We start from the raw sequence: 21,491 nt of genomic DNA, 5'->3' as shown, positions 1-21,491 counted from the left end.
AAACGCAGAGGCTCCTGCAGAGTATTCCAAGTCCTAAGAGATGGCAGAGTCACAGGTAGAAGAAGCTGAATCCCCAAATGACCATCTGGAAAGCAATCTGTCAAACAGGACTATCGGTACTGGACTTTGTGTAAGAAACGAATTTGCTTATAATAAACTACTGAATGTTTTGTTATAGGAACTAGTTGCCAACTCTATTAAGTGAAATGACACTCATTATCTCTAGTACTGGTTTTTTTTGCCTTAAACTGTATTTTTTTCTGACACTATACAATCTTGCTTTTGCCTAGTGTTTGCATAGTTTATTTTTTTCATCATTTTTCTTTCAACATCTCTTAATCCTCATGTTTTAGGTGGGTCTCTTATGAACAGTATACAGTCGGATTTTTAAAATATCTTACTTGATACCCTTGTCTTTTAATTGGAACACTTAAATGCTATTTACGCTGGAAGCAACTACTCACATTTAGATTTAATTCTGTTATTTTACCAGGGTCTTCTATTTGCTTCTTTTGGATTACTTGTTATCATTCTAGCCCCCACTCCCCAGTAATCTGGAAATTACATATTGTTTCTATTCTTTTAGTAGTTGCTTTAGAAATTATAATGTACAGGTTCTTACCAAAGTCCAATGTTAATCAATATATTTACCCTTCCCTTGGACAGCAAGGGCCTCAAAATATTAACTCCATTCATCGTCTTTCCAACTTATATTCTACTGTTGTGTGTGTATGCATGTGTATATCTTTCCGTCATTATTAATGTTTTACACAATATTCATTCATTTTTCTAAAAAAGGTATAGAATTCTTTCTTCTAGTGTACTGAAGCTATTACCCCAAGTCTTTTTGGCTTTCACTGCCTGTGTTGAGAAGTCTGTTACTGTTCCTTTATAGGTAATCATGTGTTTCACTATGTGTTTGGGTGGATTTCTTTTTACTTATCCTGCCAGTCATTTGTTGAGCATCTTGGATCTGTGGTTTGGCTTCTTTCACAATCTGTGGAAAATTTTCAGCCATTATCTCTTCGAATACTGCTTCTGCACCATCCTCTCTCCTCAGAACCAATTATACATGTGCCAGAGCTCACTGTTTCCAGTCTCCTGCCTTCCCTTTGTGTTTTCCACATTCCCATCTCTGTGTTTCACTCTCGTTTTTCTTCTTTTGATCTATTACTGTGGTGGATTACATTGATTGATTTTCCAATGTTAAGCCAATCTTTCATTCTTGAGATAAATTTGAACATTACGTAACATCCTTTTTATATGTGGCCTAGCAGATTCTATTTGCTAAAATTTATGGAGGATGCTGTGTATATCACAAATACTGCTTGGTGGTTTTTCCTTTATTATAATGTCTCTGTCTGGTTTTGCTTTCAGGATAAGGCTGGCCTTACAGAATGAGACAGGAAGCATTCACTCCTCTTCTATTTTCTGAAAAAGTTTTTGTCAGATTTAGCATTCTCTCTTCTTTAAGTGTTTAATACTTATCAATGAAGCTATCTGCGCCTGAAGATTTCTTTGAGGTAAGGATTTTAACTACAAATTCTTTGATAAATATATAGTTATGCTATACATTTGTTCTTGAGTGAGCTTTGGTGGTTTATGTTTTTCAAGGGGTTTGTTCATTTTATTTAGGTTGTCAAATTTATTGGCATAAAATTCTTCACAATATTCCTTATTGCCCATTTAACGTCGGTAGGATCTGTAACAATGTCCTCTTACATCCCTGATACTGGCAATTACTGATGAGAGAATTTCCTAGATATAATATACATCTTCAACTCATCACAGCTTACCTTCAAGTAATATTATACCAGTTGAGACACAGTAATACTGTACTTCCATGTCTCCCCTCCCCACCTTTGTGCTATTGTTATTTATTTACCTCTACAAGTGTTATAAATCCCAAAATACATTGTTATTTTTGCTTTAAATAATCAATTTTAAAAAGATTAAAAGTGTGAATATCTGCCAATTATTGACCATTTTTGGTTCTTTTCGTTCCTTTGTGTAAAAATTTCCACCTGGTATCACACTGCTTCTACTTGAGCTTCCTTTAAAATGTCTTGTAGTTGTAGTTCTGCTGGCAATAAATTCTGTCAGCATTTCTTGGCCTAGAAATTTTGATTTCATTTCTGAAAGATATTTTCACTGGGTACAGAATTCTAAATTAGCAGGTTTCTTCCTTTCACTGCTTTAAAAACAGCACTGTTGTCTCCTGACTTACGCAAGTCCTGGCCAGAAGTCTTCTCATGTTAATTTGGTTCCTCTGTAACACGTCCTCTTTTCTTCTTGCTGCTTTTTAAGATTTTTTTCTCTTCGTCACTGGCTTTTCAGCAATTGGATTACGTGGCACCTTGGTATGATTTTCTCTGTTTGCTCTATTCGGGGTTTGTGAGCATCATGGTTTGCAGTCTTCGAAAAATCTGGACATTTTTCAACCACTATTTCTTCAAATACCATTTCCATCCTCTCCTCTTCTTCTAGAACTCCAGTTACACATGTCTTGAAACAGTTGATTTTCTCTCACAGGTCACTAATGCTCTGTTACTTTGTTCAATCTTCTTTATTCTTTGTACCATATTTTGGATAGTTTCTACTACTATGTCTTTTTTTAAAAATAAATTTATTTACCTTATTTATTTATTTTTGGCTGCGTTGGGTCTTCGTTGCTGCGCGCGGGCTTTCTCTGGTTGCAGCGAGTGGGGGCTACTCTTCGTTGCGGTGCACGGGCTTCTCATTGCGGTGGCTTCTCTTGTTGCGGAGAACGGGCTCTAAGCGCATGGGCTTCAGTAGCTGTGGCTTGTGGGCTCTAGAGCGCAGGCTCAGTAGTTGTGGTGCACGGGCTTAGCCGCTCTGCAGCACATGGGATCTTCTCGGACCAGGGATCAAACCCGTGTCCCCTGCGTTGGCAGAAGGATTCTTAACCACTGTACCACCAGGGAAGTCCTCTATTGCTATGTCTTGAAGTTCACTGATCTTTTCTTCAGTACAGCCAATTTGCTGTTAATCTATTGTATTTTTCACTTCTCTATTATATTTTTCATCTCTAGAAGTCCTAGTTCAGTCTTTTTCATATCACTCACTCATTACGCTCATTTTCCCCATGAATATGTACAGCTTATTTATAATAGTTATTTTAATGCCCCTGTCTGCTAATTTCATCATCTCTGTTATTTCTGGGTTTCTACTGATTGATTTTCCTCCTGGTTAATGTCATATTTTCTTGCTTCTTTGCATGCCTGGTAATTTTTATTAGATGCTGGACACAAACATTTTTACATTGTTGGGTGCTGGATTTTATCATATCCTTTTAAATATGGTTGGGGCTTTGTTCTGGGAACGCAGTTAAGTTACCTGGAATCAGTTAGGGCAGGTCTGCAGCAGTCTTTTAGTCCAGGGCTGAATCAGTCCCATTACGAAGGTGATACCCCTCTGAGGAATCTACCTGATGCCCTAAATGAAAAAGCTGCTCTGAACCCACCCTCACAAAGATTAAAAAGCAAGCTTTAAAAGGACTTAACTGATGCAGCCCTGGGTGGTGCGAACACAAACTATCTCAGCTCTGTGTGATGTCCACAAACTGTTGAGTCCACTCCCTGCTGGTGCTTCTTTTCCTGGCTTTGAGGTGTTTGCTCTGATGGACGCGTAGATCAGCACTCGGCCCAAATCTCAGGAGGTCCTTCTGCAGATCTCTGGAGTTCTCTAAGTAGCTCCCTACTCCCTATACTTTGCCCCTCAAATTCTAGCTGCCTTGTGCTCTCCAAACTCTGATCTCTGTTTTGCTACTTCAGTAAGGCTAGTGGACTCTGGTTTTGCTCTCCCTGTCCTCTAATGTAGAAACTGTCTCTAGACCAGGACTGGCAAACTATGGCCTGAGGACCAAATCCAACTTGCTACTATTTTTATAAATAAAGGTTTATTGGAACACGTCAATGGCCATTCATTTACATACTTAGTATGAAAGCAGCCACAGACAAGCCATGGTTAAAAGTTATAATTTTTATGAAGAAATAGTCCAGAGCTCATGAAACTCAAATTAATTTAACAATCCAACACACTGAAATTCACGAAGCACCCTCACACACTTGTCTCCCTACTCTGTGCTTCTGACCCGGCCTTGGGCGTGAGTCTACCTCCCCCAGCGTGGCTCAGCAGGCCCTCCTCTGCCGAGCGCCAGCCTCCCTCAACACCAGGGTGGCCTCGCAAGCTCTGCTCCACCAGTGCCCTTTCTCCTCCTGTGTTCATGCTCCTTCTCTCCCACCCCCTCCACTGTCCTGTCAGACACTCCATCCCCAAGACTACATTCACATGCCTTGAAATCTTCTATTCACACTAACCCTTAGCACTTAACGAGGTGCCAGGCACACACGGCAAGCACTTGCTTTTTGGGGAATTAAACTCCTTTTAATTAAAGTGGACTTAAACTCGCATATTTCTGTGAACCTTCCCTTCCCAGGGAAAGTGACCCTCCTCAAACCCTGGTCTGTACTGTACGAGGAGGACGCCCATCACAACACGTACAAGCCTGTACCAGCCTTGCTTCCTTCTTCCTCCCACCTGACTGTGAGCCTCCTGAAGACACAACTGTGTCTCCATCAGGTTTGTATCCTCAGCACTCAGAAAGTGCCTACCACACAGGAAGCACTCAATACACATTAGTCACAGTTTTTATTAGTTAGTATTAATTTAATCTTGTAGTTATTCATTTATTCCTCACAACTCTACAAATACCTTTCTCCTCTTTCCACTCCATTGTAGAGATGAGGAAATTGAAACACAAAGATTCAGCAACTTCGCAACATTACACATTAGCAAGTCGGGGATCAGTGCGCCCCTGGAACCCATGTGCTTAACAACCGTGTCTGTTACCAGATAGACTGCACCAACAAAGGTGTGCTCACTGACTCAGGGTGTCGTGGGAATCAATACAGATTTATGCTGCAAAATCGGATTTGCCATTTGCACACTCAAATTATCTTTAAAATGTTATCCAGGAGACAGCAGAAGCACGAAGAACTACAATCCTGCAGCCTGCGGAACAAAAACCACATTCACAGAAAGACAAGATGAAAAGGCAGACGGCTATGTACCAGATGAAGGAACCAGATTGGACTACAGAAAAACAACTAAATGAAGTGGAGATAGGCAACCTTCCAGAAAAAGAATTCAGAATAATGATAGTGAAGATGATCCAGGACTTTGGAAAAAGAATGGAGGCAAAGACCGAGAAGATGCAAGAAATGTTTAACAAAGACCTAGAAGAATTAAAGAACACACAAACAGAGATGAACAATACAATAACTGAAACGAAAACTACACTAGAAGGAATCAATAGCAGAATAAGTGAGGCAGAAGAATGGATAAGTGACCTGGAAGACAGAATGGTGGAATTCACTGCTGCAGAACAGAATAAAGAAAAAAGGATGAAAAGAAATGAAGACAGCCTAAGAGACCTCTGGGACAACATTAAAGGCAACAACATTCACATTTTAGGGGTCCCAGAAGGAGAAGAGAGAAAGGACCTGAGAGAATATTTGAAGAGATTATAGTTGAAAACTTCCCTAACATGGGAAAGGAAACAGCTACCCAAGTCCAGGAAGTGCAGAGAGTCGCATACAGGATAAACCCAAGGAGAAACATGCCGAGACACACAGCAATCAAACTGGCAAAAATTAAAGACAAAGAAAAATTATTGAAAGCAGCAAGGGAAAAACGACAAATAACATACAAGGGAACTCCCATAAGGTTAACAGCTGATTTCTCAGCAGAAACTCTACAAGCCAGAAGGGAGTGGCATGATATACTTAAAGTGATGAAAGGGAGGAAACTACAACCAAGATTACTCTACCCGGCAAGGATCTCATTCAGATTCGATGGAGAAATCAAAAGCTTTACAGACAAGCAAAAGCTAAGAGAGTTCAGCACCACCAAACCAGGTCTACAACAAATGCTAAAGGAACTTCTCTAAGTGGGAAACACAAGAGAAGAAAAGGACCTACAAAAACAAGCCCAAAACAATTAAGAAAATGGTCATAGGAACATACATATCGATAATTACCTTAAACGTGAATGCATTAAATGCTCCAACCAAAAGACACAGGCTTGCTGAATGGATACAAAAACAAGACCCATCTATATGCTGTCTACAAGAGACCCACTTCAGATCTAGGGACACATACAGACTGCAAGTGAGGGGATGGAAAAAGATATTCCATGCAAATGGAAATCAAAAGAAAGCTGGAGTAGCAATACTCTTATCAGATAAAATAGACTTTAAAATAAAGAATGTTACAAGAGACAAGGAAGGACACTACATAATGATCAAGGGATCAATCCAAGAAGAAGATATAACAATTATAAATATATATGCACCCAACATAGGAGCACCTCAATACATAAGGCAACTGCTAACAGCTATAAAAGAGGAAATCGACAGTAACACAGTAATAGTGGGGGACTTTAACACCTCACTTACACCAATGGACAGATCATCCAAAATGAAAATAAATAAGGAAACAGAAGCTTTAAATGACACAACAGACCAGAGAGATTTAACTGATATTTATAGGACATTCCATCCAAGAACAGCAGATTACACTTTCTTCTCAAGTGCGCACGGAACATTCTCCAGGATAGATCACATCTTGGGTCACAAATCAAGCCACAGTAAATTTAAGAACACTGAAATCATATCAAGCATCTTTTCTGACCACAACGCTATGAAATTAGAAATGAATTACAGGGGAAAAAAACACAAACACATGGAGGCTAAACAATACGTTACTAAATAACCAAGAGATCACTGAAGAAAGCAAAGAAGAAATCAAAAAATACCTAGAGAAAAATGACTACGAAAACGCGACGATCCAAAACCTATGGGATGCAGCAAAAGCAGTTCTAAGAGGGAACTTTATAGCTATACAAGCCTACCTCAAGAAACAAGAAAAATCTCAAGTAAACAATCTAACCTTACACCTAAAGGAACTAGAGAAAGAAGAACAAACAAAACCCAAAGTTAACAGAAGGAAAGAAATCATAAAGATCAGAGCAGAAATAAATGAAACAGAAACAAAGAAAACAATAGCAAAGATCAATAAAACTGAAAGCTGGTTCTTTGAGAAGATAAAATTGATAAACCATCAGCCAGAAAAAAAGGGAGAAGACTCAAATCAATAGAATTAGAAATGAAAAAGGAGAAGTTACAACAGACACCGCAGAAATACAAAGCATCCTAAGAGACTACTACAAGCAACTCTATGCCAATAAAATGGACAACGTGAAAGCAATGGACAAATTCTTAGAAAGGTATAACTTTCCAAGACTGAACCAGGAAGAAACAGAAAATATGAACAGACCAATCACAAGTAATGAAATTGAAACTGTGATTAAAAATCTTCCAACAAACAAAAGTCCAGAACCAGATGGCTTCACAGGTGAATTCCATCAAACATTTAGAGAAGAGCTAACACCCATCCTTCTCAAACTCTTCCAAAAAATTGCAGAGGAAGGAATACTCCCAAACTCATTCTATGAGGCCACCATCACCCTGATACCAAAACCAGACGAAGATATTACAAAAAAAGAAAATTACAGACCAATATCACTGATGAATATAGATGCAAAAATCCTCAACAAAATACTAACAAACAGAATCCAACAACACATTAAAAGGATCATACACCATGATCAAGTGGGATTTATCCCAGGGATGCAAGGATTCTTCAATACATGCAAATCAATCAATGTGACACACCATATTAACAAATTGAAGAATAAAAACCATATGATCATCTCAATAGATGCAGAAAAAGCTTTTGACAAAATTCAACACCCATTTATGATAAAAACTCTCCAGAAAGTGGGTACAGAGGGAACCTACCTCAACATAATAAAGGCCATTTAAAAAAAAAATGTTATCCAGTAGTCCAAATTCCTCCCTGGTCTCTTGAGGAACTAAAATAATGACGTTCAGCAACTTGTCCAAAGTCAGAGTCACCAGGACTGAAACCCAGGTCTCACGGACCAGCACTGCCTCCGTGGTAGCTTGTTCACAATGGCTCTGACACCTGTAAGCTCACACCCTGGGCAATCACCTAATACCTTAGCAATAAGCAAAATACACACCTCAAAATTCCCAAGACATCAGTAATGCCTAACAGATGCATTTGTCCTTTTTTTTTAAACCAAGCGTCTTTTTTCATTGCTTTGAATTTCAGCATTGACATCCTGGGTTGATGTATTCCCTTAGGACTAACAAATGACACTCACAACCAGATGCACCAAAAAAAAAGCACCTTTAGCTGAACCAAGTAAGGCCATTTCAGACTTCAAGGAAGGTTACTGAGACCTTGGCTAGGCTAAAATGAATTTTCTCACATCATTTAAATAATCATTTGCTTAGTTTCTAGCCACTTTAATATGAGAACTGACCAGAATTATTTTGCTTACTTTTGAAAAGCATTATCCAAATGGATTTGAACAAGGAGGAGGCAAGGAGCTACTTAAGAATGAAGTGACTACCCCACGCTACTGGGTAATAGAGTTAAAACTACCCTTGGGTAAAACACACCGTGGTTTGTAACTGCAAGGCAATGGTGAGTTTAGTTTCGTTTTTGGCCTTGTGATAGGTTTCTCTGAAGTCTTACTCACCTGAAATCATGATCAAACATCCATTACCACCGCATACTTACTTGAGTCTTAAAACACAAAATGTCAGAAATATTTTGACAGAGTCAAGTTGAAAATTTAAGATATCCAGTGATATCTTAAATATCACTATGATCTCTTTGAATTTAATATTCTTCATGCTACATAAACCCTCTAGAATAAATCTACTTCCTAATCAAATGTGACCCCTGCTGCTAAGATTGCTGGACCCACCAGTACAAAGTTTCCTATGTGGCATCTGACTGATCATATTATTTTAACTTAAGAGTTATACAGAAGCGTGAAACCTTTCCAGGTCACCTTGAAATTTTCATCTACTTGTTCTTTCAAATAAACTCTATTCTGCAGTGCTGGCTTTGGTTTAATACAGTTACGATTCACGGCAGTTTATTCAGTGAATTTAAATAGAGATTTGTTATGCAACATCAAATCCCTTAGGTTTCCCCCAAAATTAATCAATATTTTGAACACAAAATATTCTGTCAACACCTTTTATGCAAATAAAGTGCCTACATTAATACAATCTTCTATGGGAATAATACGAAAATAAATCTTTATTTGTAGGTTAAAGCACTGCTGCTAGGCGACGCCAGCGCAGACCCAGCAAGTTGAGAGCCCCTGACGAAGCGCAGGGAGCGAGCGCCTTCGTGCTGGGGCTCCGCAGCGCCCGGCACCACACCCTGCACACAGCACCCGGCTGAGTCCCAGGTGGTCCGGGGCAGCTGGGACAGAAGCTAGGCTTGTCTGACCCCAGGGGCCATGAATGCCTGATAAATATTTTTGAGTGGTAGGTCCCTTCTCACAGTCTAGCACCTGTCATGAGGAAAACGAAAGAGAATTTCCTATAAAGAATCCACAGCACCAGGGCAGGTTTTACTAGTTTCTCAAAACTTCCTCATTCTCCTCAAAAATCTCTATCCTTAAATTAGAAGGATCCATTTGAATCTGCTATCTCTACAATATATTCGTCCACTTACATGAATAAGAACTTGAGGGAAGAGCAAAAGAAGGAAGGACCCATACAAAGTCATCTGTTCTTAGTAGTTTCCAACTCCTTGGAGGAGGGAGAAAATAGAAGTATTCAATCATTTGAAAAAATAGGAAGTTAGTCATGGAAGAAAGATTTCTTGGTTGAATGAGAAAACACTTGAAAACTTCCAAGACTGCCCTACAAAGGAAAGGTTAATGCAGAGCACGACAACCCCCTCAGAGGAAAACTCTGGTGCCCAGTCTCACTTGGAACCCAGCATGCAGCCTAGAGCCGGGGTGGCGCAGGCACCGTGCCAGGAGCAGGGGACAAGGAGGGCAGGGCCCTGCCGCCCAGAGCTGCCGCCTGGGGGAGGGACACAAGTAACTGTGGGTGTGCGTGCACAAGACGTGAAAACTGCCCAAGGGAAGCACATGACGAATGCGCCAGCAACACCCCACGTGGGTGCAGGGAAGGCCTCCCTGAGGAGAGGGTGTCTAAGCCATAAGCTGAAGGATCGGTAGGAATTAACTATTTCTGAAATTCTCAGATTAAAAAGTGGCTCAGGGGGCTTCCCTGGTGGCGCAGTGGTTGAGAGTCCTCCTGCCGATGCAGGGGACACGGGTTCGTGCCCCGGTCCGGGAACATCCCACATGCCGCGGAGCGGCTGGGCCCGTGAGCCATGGCCGCTGAGCCTGCGCGTCAGGAGCCTGTGCTCCGCAACGGGAGAGGCCACAACAGCGGGAGGCCCGCGTACCGCAAAAAAAAAGAAAACAAAACTGGCTCATACTGAACATCAACTCAATAGCTCATTCTATAGGTTACAGGGGAAAAAAATCCCCTATAATTCTAGGGTATCTAACTTTTTGCTATACTTCTGCTTGATTTTAATGAGTGTGTACACGTATGTATATATAATTAGTGTGTATACATTTATGTATATAGTAAGTGTATAACATATACATAAACACACTAACATATATTTAGCACAAAGATGTAAATACATATACAAATATAATAAAATACTATACTGATAAATATTAGTGCTTGATAAATATTAATTGAACGAGTGGGTTGCTGGCCAGAGCTTAGAAAATGTGTTTGTTAAAAAGATACTTTTTGGACTTCCCTGGTGGTGCAGTGGTTAAGAATCCACCTACCAATGCAGGGGACACGGGTTCGTGCCCTGGTCCAGGAAGATCCCACATGCCGCGCAGCAACTAAGCCCGTGCGCCACAACTACTGAGCCTGCGCTCTAGAGCCCGTGAGCCACCACTACTGAAGCCCGCGCCAAGAGCCCGTGCTCTACAGCAAGATAAGCCATTGCTACGGGAAGCCCCCACACCACAACGAAGAGTAGCCCCCACTCGCCGCAACCAGAGAAAAGCCCGCTGGTGCAGCAACGAAGACCCAACGCAGCCAAAAATAAAAAATATTTAAAGAAATAAAAATAAAAAGAGATACTTCTCAGGAATTCCCTGGTGGTCTAGTGGTTAGGACCCCGCGCTCTCATTGCCGAGGGCCCGGGTTCAATGCCTGGTTGGGGAACTAAGATCCCACAAGCTGTGAGGTGCGGTCAAAAAACAAGAAGAGAAGATAAAAAAGATGCTTTTCTTCTCACACTTCTTTCCAAGCAACAAACTAAAACCTGAACAGTAATTCACTTACACACATTAAATTACATTTCAAAAATATCTTTATTAAAGGGGATACAGGACCTGTTTTTCCACAACTCATAACAGAAGCCTTGTTCTAAATTAATATTATAAACAGAATTTTTAGATGAGCAAATCTGAATGTGGAAAATGAATTTGCTCTCCAAGATCTGTAGCTGCAAGTTGTAATAAGCCACACTACTCATGATGATGAATGATAAAACTGTCCAGCGTTATTAGACGTTCTGAAAACCCCAGGCAGAATAAAAGAGGGAGCAATGTTCTTGTGGGTTTGGACTTAAGGTTCCAAGCTAAGAAAGATTCCTATACTCTGGGCAACCAAGACCCATGGCTGGCGTTGGAGGATGAAGGTCACCCCGGGAGGCTGGACAGGAGCCCAGGGGCCAGGGCTCAGACACTCCCCTCTGGGGTGGGTTTCAGTGAAACAGAGGGCTGGCAGGGAGGGACTGAACGAAATAATTTCTTGAGGTTTTAACATTTCACAATCCATGTCTTCCATCATCGAGAGTATCAAGGAGGCGTGTCTTCACGGTGCAGCAAACCCAAGCCCCATCCTAACCCTTTCTCTGTGAGCTGTGCATTCAGGGACAAAAGTGGTCACTCAGAAGACAGAAGTCACCTCGTTACGCAGATGTCCTACGGCCCAGCACAAGCCGCAAGGGAAGCATGTGAAAGGGGGGCTTCCTCCGATCTGAGGGTCTGAAGACCCTTGCAAAATAACCCCAATTAATGAATTTGCCTGTGAAATGCCATTTTGTAACATATGCAGGGCTGTGAAATTCTGTCATTTTTAATTGAATATCATTTTTTTGACAAGTCAAGATACTCTCTTTCTTCAATTGAAGTAATTTTTACTCTTCTAAGCCAAAGAACAATTTAAATGAGATTATACTGTTGAATTCATTGTTAGTCGATCACAGGCTTCCAACACCAGTGCCTGATGCACGTACCATAAATGAGCAGCTACTCCTCGTCTGGATGTGAACAGGGGTCAACAGTTCGAGAGTGTGTCGGCTTTTTCCTCTGGGGCTTTATCTCCTCTAAACTACCTGGGGAACTGAACACCTTGTTGTTTGCTAAGGCACTTGCTTTAGAGATCTGATTATTAGGCTCTTAGGTAAGGCACCTAGGTTACATGATTCCTCATTAAAAAAACCAAAAAAACCCCACAGTGTTTCCCAAGATTTAAAAGCAGGAATGTTCTCCACCTGAAAGGTTACTTCTAAGGCTCCTGATGCAGCTCTCTTGAAAGGTAATTTAATCTCACTTAAGTGGAATGATGCCTTGGGTCCTGGGCTCTTCATGCAGGGCCAAACCGTTCCAGATTTCCCCACATTCTACCACATGCCTCTAAGCAATGGGGTCCAGAAACTACTGGACCTACCCACTGGCTTTATTCCTTCTGTCCTCTTGGCTCACCACCTCCTCCCCCTCCCCAAACCCACGACAGCCCTATCACTTGTCAGGGGCTTCGGACACTGCTGAGCTCCTGCTGTGTATGTACCGAGTCAGAGATCCAACGCTGAGGGAGGTGCGGGCTGCCCTGCTGAAGCTCTCCATGCCGGGGCAGCAGCCGGGGGCCAAGAACTAGCTGTCCCGACGGCCTCGAAGCCTGAGCAGGAGACGGGAGGCACGAGCCACGTCTGCGCCAGGACCACTGACCAGGCAGGTGGATCAGATGGATTCGTGTAGGCCAGAGGCAGGCAAACTTGGGTCCACCATCTTGTAATTAGTTTTGCTGGAACACAGCCATGCTCATTGGTTTACGTATGTCTTACAACAGCAGAGGCCCAGGACTGGCCCACAAAGACTAAAACATTTACTATCTGGCCCACTACAGAAAAAGTGTGCTGACCCCTGGTCTAGGCTGTCAGCAGCCCTTTCCTCTTTGGGCCATGCCTCGGCTTCCTTCCGCCCAGGAGGTCAGCTTTTGCGTGTGCACGCACGAAAGGGAACAGCACACACCCACGGGAGGGCAGGCGGGAGCGCGAGTGTGTGTGTGTGGTACGCGCAGTGGGGGAGGAGCGCGCAGGCACAGCACGCGTCTGAACCTGCCCCCGCCCAGCAAACACCCTGTGCTCCATTCTCCTCTGACAGGGACCCAGCCAGAGATGTCCCTCCCACTGTAGCACAGTCTCTGTCCCTCAAACGCTTTCCTTACTTCCCCGCCATGAAAACCCAGTTCAAGGCTCACCTCTTACCAAACACCCAGGGTGAACTCCCGTGCACATAACAGATGCTCCAAGCGCTGCAGCCAAACCCAATTCAACCTGTCAGGTTATCATCTTCACGCTTCCATTTGAGTTCATGTATCAGCAAACATGGGCCTGAGTGCCTACTGGGTCCTAGACACCCAGCACCACCGTTTAACATAATGCATAGGAATCCTAAGCTTTCATTTGTCCTTGTCTGTTGAATAAATTATATTAAGAGTCTGATTATCATTTTGAGGTGATAAAAATTGTTCTGGATGAACAACTGGGAATGTACTAAAAACTACTGAACTGTGCACTATAACAGGGTAGAGTTTATGTTATGCAAAAAGCTGTTATTAAAATTTTTTTCTAAGGTTAATCATTTTTTCAAAAACAGTAATTTCTTAAGCTTTCTACACCCAGCATGTAATAAAATGTCATGTCTAATATCAATGAATGGAAACACTAAGGACTGCAGTAAGTAGGCTTCGTAATAAGTCACCCCAGCATGGAGTGGCCTAACCCCCACTCGTCACGTTCACAGGCTCTGCAGGCTGGGGCTCTGCTGGACCGGGCACAGCACGCCTCAGCTGGGAAGCGAGAAAAGTGGAACACCAGAGTCACCTGCCCGGCCACTCACTCGCCCGTCCCGGGAGGCTGCTGACAGGGGCCTCAGAATGGCTCCTTGCGGGCCTTGCCATGTGCTCCCCCCGCCCGAGCTAGCTGGGCTTCACAGCATGGCTTTCCCCACAGCAAGTGTCCCCGAAAGAGAAGCCAGGCAAAAACTGAACCTTTTTTTTAAGACCTAGCTTGGAAGTCACACAGCATCACTCCTGCCCTACTACTGGGTGAAGCAGGTCACACACCTGGCCCAGGTTCCTAGAGAAGGAACAGAGACCCACCTCCCGGCCAAAGTCCCACTGTGAGACAGTCCACAGGATAGGAGGTGTCACTGAGGCCATTTAGGAAAATACAGGCTGTAATACAAGCCCAATCTTCTTGAAGACTGGCAAATTAAAAACCCAGGTGAAGCGGCATCTGGCATACCAAGTTGTATTTCAAGCCCTGTGAGCTGAACCTCATTACTTGCTATAAGCTGTGACTTGTAAGCTGCACCTAACATTGCTATGTTGTTCTGTCTTAGTAAATACGGTATCGTGACCTTGATTCGATAGGTGATGATTCAGGTTCACCCATGGTGACTGCTGGGCACTTAGCTTCGCTGGAAAATACCGTAGGCAGGCGGAAGTGCAGCTGTGGAGGAAGGATTCATCTCGACACCCAGGCTGTGTGCTCCGGTGCACCCGCCACTAATCTCTCGGCACAGCACGCGGCCTGCCCTCCTCCACCCCCAGCCCCAAAGTCTGCAGCACAGTGAGCAGAAGCTGCTCAATGGCTGATGGAAGAAAGAAGGAAGGGAAGGCAGGAATGTTTTAAATTACAAATTAGAGGGTGCTAGTCCAGTTATTATGATAGGCCTCTTTTCTGTAAAAGGAAAGTAAAGAACGGTGAACTGAGAGCAAACCTCTTCTGTCAGGAACGCGATCCTGAGGAGGACAGAGAGCCAGGTTTCTGATCCTAGATCTGGTTCTCACCGCTTTGGGACCTTAACCAAGTGGCATAGCTTCTCTGGGCCTCAGTTTCCTCATCTGTAAAATAAAGGGAGTGAATTAGATGAAGATTCCTAACTGAGGCCTGTAGGTGAGTCACTGCAACACACCCACTGACGTGAGAGGTCAACTCTCCTTCAAGTTGAAAGTTCAAACTGTATGATCTGAATGTTTGTTAACCACAAAAATGAGCTCTCTGCAAGGGTGGACTGTCCTCCCGAACCAGTGGGGCTAAGCTCAGGAAAGAGAGCCTCAGCAGCCGTCCTCGTCCCCAGGGCTGCCCCAGACCTCAGCCCCCCAGGCGGCAGGCTGTCTGGGCGCCTTTTGCAAAATATTAGCCAACAGATACTTCAGTCCCACGCAATCAAGATATCAATACAGTTTACATGCACAGGGCAACTGGTTTTCAAGCAAACTATGCTACACATATTTCTAACAACCAGCAAACGATCCTTTGGTAATGAAGAGAACAGGCCTTCGTTTATTATTTTCACAAGTTTGGCCCTTTGAATGTGGGTCTTTCTAACTTGGGCCTCCCCCTCCAAAGCCAACCATCCTGATATCCTGGAAGCAGAAATAGGCGGGGCCCCCTCTCTGGAAGTCAGGCTCTCCTGGCGCCCTGGGGTGTGCTGCTGGAAAGAAGCTCTTCAAATGGAGAGAGCTCTGCCGGAACCTCACGAGCACACAGGGCTGCGACCATGCTTTGGGTATGTCGAGGACTGCCAGCCCCCAGGAGGCACGGACGTGCCAGCCCATTGTGTGCTGCCGCACACGGAGGGCTGGGATACTGCACGCACACAGGCTAGTCCCCAACCTCAAGCAGAAAACCATCTCTCAGCCACAGTCTGTTGCCAGGAACCAAGAGACCAAGGCAGATGTCACCAGAGGAAGAACTGGGCCGAAGTGACAACTCTGGTAAATGAAGAGAAAGGATGTGCTGCTCAAGGGAAGCTGAATTTATTTACACTGATCATGAATGTAGGCTCTCAGCTGGAACATCTCACTTAAAATGCCAGAAGGTTCAGAACCCATTCATAAGCTTTTCAGAAGGCATGCAGTCGCCATGGTAACCATGACATGGTATTTCTAGGCGTTGCACATATAAATTACCACCCGTAATGCATTTAGTACAGTTTGGGGCCACCAACTCATAGCAAAATAAATCTGAGTTCTGACTCTCAGTCTGCCTCTTAGATAAACAAAGCAGAACAGCTGGAGGTAGCATCCAACTCACTCCAGGATAAGGACAGGGCTGCACACACTGAAAATGCTCATCTGAAGGGAGATAAGGACTAAGGAAATCAGACTTCATCAGCCACCACCATATGGTTGAGATTTTATAAAACAAAATGTTCCACACCAGATTCATGAAACTGTCGTTGCTTCAGTTAAAGAAACAAACATACTACATCCATAGCTATATCTCTGGAATTCGACCATGTTTAGCAAGTCAAAGAGAAAGCAGATCTCTTTAAAGAACATCTTTAATTTATTTAGAGGGCATTTGTCAACACAAATAAGGTGGTTGTTCAAATGTCCAGACCCGTCTTTAATAAGAAATCAAAGTTTTATTTCTCAGGTTCAGGAGAGATCTACTCAGTCATAATTCTTTACCTTCATCAGGGACGTTGATAAACATTTAAAATACACATCATTCATGGTTTTTAAAGTCCCTTACCTTCTCATAATCCACCATGAACACAGAGAAGAAGACACATACCGTGCACAGCCTACAAAGGCATCGTCAGCCTCACGTCCCCAGGCAGCCCGCTGCATCGGGAGCTTAACAGAGCTGCTGCAGGACATGCCTGTGCTGGCACCGTGTCCACAAAGTTGCCTCTGTCCTTATCACTAAACGGCTAAGTCCAGGGGAGCACCACCTTCATTACCCCCTCCTTCAGACTGCAGGCCACAGGTAGCAGCTGTGAAGGGGAGCAAAAGACCTCCCCGCCGGTTGCTGCCATATTAACAGAGACTTTGGCAACCGCTGCATTGCAGTCTTTCTGCAAGCTACCAACCTCAGAAGCAAGAGCGCTGGAGAGAGACTCTCCAGCACAGAAAGCTGCCTTCTGAATTACAAAGATTTTGTGGAGATCTTTTTAAAAAATGCTGCAAAGACCTTGGGGGGAGCATTTCTAGATTTCCAACCTGTTTCCTAAAGGCTGACTAGTTTGTGGTTTTCACTGGAGGATTGCTTTGACAATGTCCTGTGCCGTGTGAAAATGCGGAAATTAATGAAATGTGCGTGATGACACACCATCCTTAATGCTCAAGCAGCCCCGGTGAGAATCCTGCACATCTGCTGCCTACCACCAGCTTCAGAGCCCGACGGAGGAGCTCCGGGGAACCAACCAGGACTTTCACTCCAGAAGATGCGAGCGCAGCAAGCACTTCTAGTGCCTCAGTGGCAGCAATCACCTTGAACGCTCAGCTACCTTCACAGACAGTGCACTTGAAATATTAAACCACTGCCCGTACAACCAAACTCAGAAAAAGACACTTAAGATAGTGGCATGCTTACTAAGTGACCTTTCATCTTCGTTGCTTTATTCCGTTTATTTAGTGAGCATTAATTAACCACGTGCTATCTGTGAAAGGACATGAGTAAGGCTGAGCTCGCTGTCCTGATGGTGAGGGGCTCTCCAGTGGGGTGACACACGGAGGACAAGTCATTCCAGGCTTGAGGGCTGGGATGCGGGGGAGGGCAGCGCAGCCGGGGAGACGGAACTGGAGCCGGTGTGGGGTTCCAGGGCAAGGTTCTACGAGGAAGAACATCTAACAGGAGCTAAAGGATGTGCCCCGCGTTGAGAAACGGGGAGACGAGGGGAGAACACCCTCAAAATGGTGCAGCGTTCCTCGGCACGTGCCAGTGAGTCCCCAGCGAAAGCGCGCACAGGCTCCGTCCAGAAGTCCGTCAGACCCTCACGGCCGCCCAGACAGACACCCGAGCACCTGGTCCCTGAAGCACACACTCGCCCTGGGCGCACGGCCACCAAGCGGACGTGGCAGATTCTGAACGGAACAGGGCGGCCCTGCACCAGGCCCCTCAGGACACAGCAGCGGACCCCCCGTGGCTCTAGCCACCACCTTCCGGAGGGGTTACCGTGGAAGCTGCCGAGCCCGACGCTGACCAGGTAACGGACCGAGTGAGGGAACCAGCAAATCAAGGACCCTACTACTGGCCACTCCCCCATCGAGCGGCAGGACCCGGCCCGGCCCATGGCTTCCCCACAAACAGCCCGCCCTCCTCTCGAGGGAGAACCCTGCTCTGCCTTCCCTCTGTCCCCCACTCCCCTCCTCAGGCTCCGGAATCTTCTCCTCCAGGAAGTCCTCACCGGCTCCCTTCCCACCCCCAGCAGCCAGGACCCTCCCGCTGGGCTCCCATCGCCCGAGTGGCGACCACACTGTAAGGAAGGGACGCTGCGGATCTGCAGCGCCCAGCACGCCACCGGCGCGGCCGGCGTCCGTGCAGGGGCCCCACGGGGCCGCCCCCTGCTCCACGCCGTGAGGCGCTCCCGCGTCCCCTCCTCCTGAGGCGCAGAGGATCTCAGCTACAGGACAGGTGGGAGGCCCAGGAGTCACACCACCCCGCTGGGCTCCACAGGCCACAGCCTCACCCCAGGCACCCCCTGGAGAGCAGGGCGCCTCCCTGGGGCTTCACTCAGGGGAGCAGGAGGGAGCACATGTATGGACATGCTGCAGCCCTCCCACCCCATCTCTCCCCGGAGAGGCGCGATGTGAATAAATGAATATCGCAGACCAAACCAGAGGCCACCTCGCGCAGGCATTCCTGACTGGCACGAGGTGGATGATCAGAAGGGAAGGCAGGAAGAGACAGCGCGAGGACATTCCTCGTTGCTTTACAGAGACCCACTAGAGTGGTTTAACGAACGCAGAGGAACTTCCAATGAAACGCCTCCCGGCACATTTAGGCGCTGGCCAGGCACTCCCCCCAGATGCCGCCTTTCAAATCGCGGCTCAAGGCGGCTCTCTGGGGCCGCTGTCAAACCACTCCTCAGCTCCTCGGAAACCTGAGCCTGGGTCGCCAGAACGCGGGGCTCCGGCCTGAGCGGGCTCTCCCAGGAGGGTCTGGGGGAGCTGGCAGGGGTCTGACCTCAAGACTCTGCGCTTCCCGGACAAGCAATCCTCGAGGTGCGGGAGGGGCGACAGCGACCCGGGGCTGAGACCCCAGGCCCAGCGCTGAGAGCTGCGTGGGGGGTGGGGTTTCGAGGACCAGCGGCGGCGGGCTGCGGGGGCGGCCGCTACGGGGCCACACAGCACCCGCCTCCCAGGTCCGCCATCTGAAAGCCAAGGGCAGCGAGCCAGGCCCAGCAGCGCGCACAGAGCCAGGCCCCGCCCGCCGGCCCGGCAGCGGCTTCCTACCGTCTCCACTGCACGCTGAGGCGGCCGGACTCAAAGACGAGGAGGAATTTTTCAGGTGCACCGCCGGGGCGCTCAAGCAGGGCCGCCTGGCTGTGGGCTCTGGACTTCGCACAGCCCTCCTGGTGGGGCAGGGCCCGCTCTCGCACACCCTGCTCCCTCTGACGCCGGCTCCCAACCGGCCGCTCTCTTTCCGAACCTGCAATCTCTTGTCTGTAGGAAAGGAGTAACACTCATCCTACAAACCTCACAGAGTTGAACTGATTAACTGCTTTTTTTTTTTTTTTTTTTTTTTTTTGCGGTACGCGGGCCTCTCACTGTTGTGGCCGCTCCCGTTGCAGAGCACAGGCTCCAGACCGCAGGCTCAGCGGCCATGGCTCACGGGCCCAGCCGCTCCGCGGCATGTGGGATCTTCCCGGACCGGGGCACGAACCCGTGTCCCCTGCATCGGCAGGCAGACTCTCAACCACTGCGCCACCAGGGAAGCCCTGATTAACTGCTTTAATGCATGCGTAAGGTTCCTGAAAGCATAAGATTCTCAAAATGTAAGGCACAACTGTCACAAAATAAAGCCAGTATCCACAAAGCACTCAATAATTATTTTTCCAAGCTTAACTCAGTTTAAATACATGATGAGAGACCTGAAGGGCTCTCCCCATTAATTGGAATGACCACGGCACAACCTGCTCCTTTATTAAAGAGCAGTAATGAAATTCATAACTAACTCAGGCAATTAGCTAATATTGCTAATGTACATTTACATAAATTTGATGCAAATTATGGAAACATCCCTATAGGTCTCATTTGGATACTTAACAAAATGCTCAAGAGTATCACTACCATCTTAAGGTGTTTACTACTTCAAAAATAGACACAACCCAGTTACCAAAGTTACCGTAAAAAAAAAGCCGAAGGAGTGAGTGTATACTGCCTGAAGGGAAAATACACAGACAGACAAATCACTCAGTCACTCCTTGTGCTGCTGGGGCCGAAGAACAAAGGGTGTCCCCAAGAAGAAGCAGGGAGAAGAATACAAGAAAAATATCAATATAAAATACAGACAAGAGTTAGCTGGCCTGGATGCAGAACAGGCTTAATTAGCTGCAAAAAAATCTAATGGGACACTTATTTGATAAGACCCTGTGATGGGATCTGATCTTAGGAAAGAAGGATATTGTATATTCTGGCTGCTTCTCCAGGCAACAGGGCCCAGGGCCTTCAAACATGAAACAGGAGCTACCAGGTCACCAATAAAGGCCCCAGTTACAAGAAGTAAAGCCTCTCTACAAATTTAAATGGGAACCTGAACAGTAAGTCAAAGCTGATGCAAACCCCTCTAGGTCTACACCCAAGAGAAACGAAAACATCTGTCCCACAAAACACCTGTACATGAATGTTCCGAGCTGGACTATTCATAACAGCCCAAAAGGGGAAACAACACAAATGTCTACCAATGGACTTAACGAATACATAAAATGTGGTGCATCCACACAAAGGAATACTATTCAGCCACAGAAGGGAACAGCCTGCTGACACGTGCTACAACACGGATGAAGCCTGAGAGCATGATGCTAGGTGAGAGAGCCAGACACAAAAGACCACATACTGCATGATCCAATTCATAGGAAATGTCCCAAATAGGCAATGGTTGCACAGTACTCTGTGAATATACTAAACGTCACTGAACTGGACGCTTAGGAGAGGTGAACTCCATGGTATGCGACTATCTCAATAAAGGTGTCTTTTAAAAAGAAGACACAGTCAAGCAAAAGGCTTGATAGTTAATTAACATCACTTAATGAGATGCAGCTCACCATCTCAATTAAAGAAACAAAAAAGGGAACACGTTATAACAAGTCTTCACTTTGCCCCCCCAAAATGCATTATTTTGGGGGTGCCCCTTCCAAATTATTGTAAATAAGCTTCTCATTGTTCAAAACAACTCATAACCATTTCTGGTAACTCTTTCTCTCCCCCAAATCTCACAGTTCAC

The 21,491-nt window shown here is 45.5% G+C and overlaps 1 protein-coding gene across 10 annotated transcripts in view; it reads right to left on the bottom strand.

The window, feature by feature from the left end:
• TRAF3 (TNF receptor associated factor 3) overlaps positions 1-21,491 on the bottom strand; it is a 121,206-nt gene that overhangs the window by 58,636 nt on the left and 41,079 nt on the right. For 5 of the 10 annotated variants that reach the window (XM_022576031.3, XM_089908224.1, XM_089908218.1 and 2 more), the window contains exon 2: positions 15,034-15,157. The exons of 4 other annotated variants lie outside the window; for them this stretch is intronic. The gene's annotated coding sequence lies outside the window, so the exon portion shown is untranslated. One more of the 10 variants, XM_089908222.1, reaches the window with a different exon arrangement.

The sequence above is a fragment of the Delphinapterus leucas genome, chromosome 2 (genome assembly GCF_059928025.1).
Source record: "Delphinapterus leucas isolate spDelLeu-1000000601 "Yukka" chromosome 2, BTC_Dleu_Yukka2, whole genome shotgun sequence".
In the NCBI taxonomy this organism is placed as follows: Eukaryota; Metazoa; Chordata; class Mammalia; order Artiodactyla; family Monodontidae; genus Delphinapterus; species Delphinapterus leucas.
This window is presented reverse-complemented; position numbering and strand designations above follow the sequence as displayed.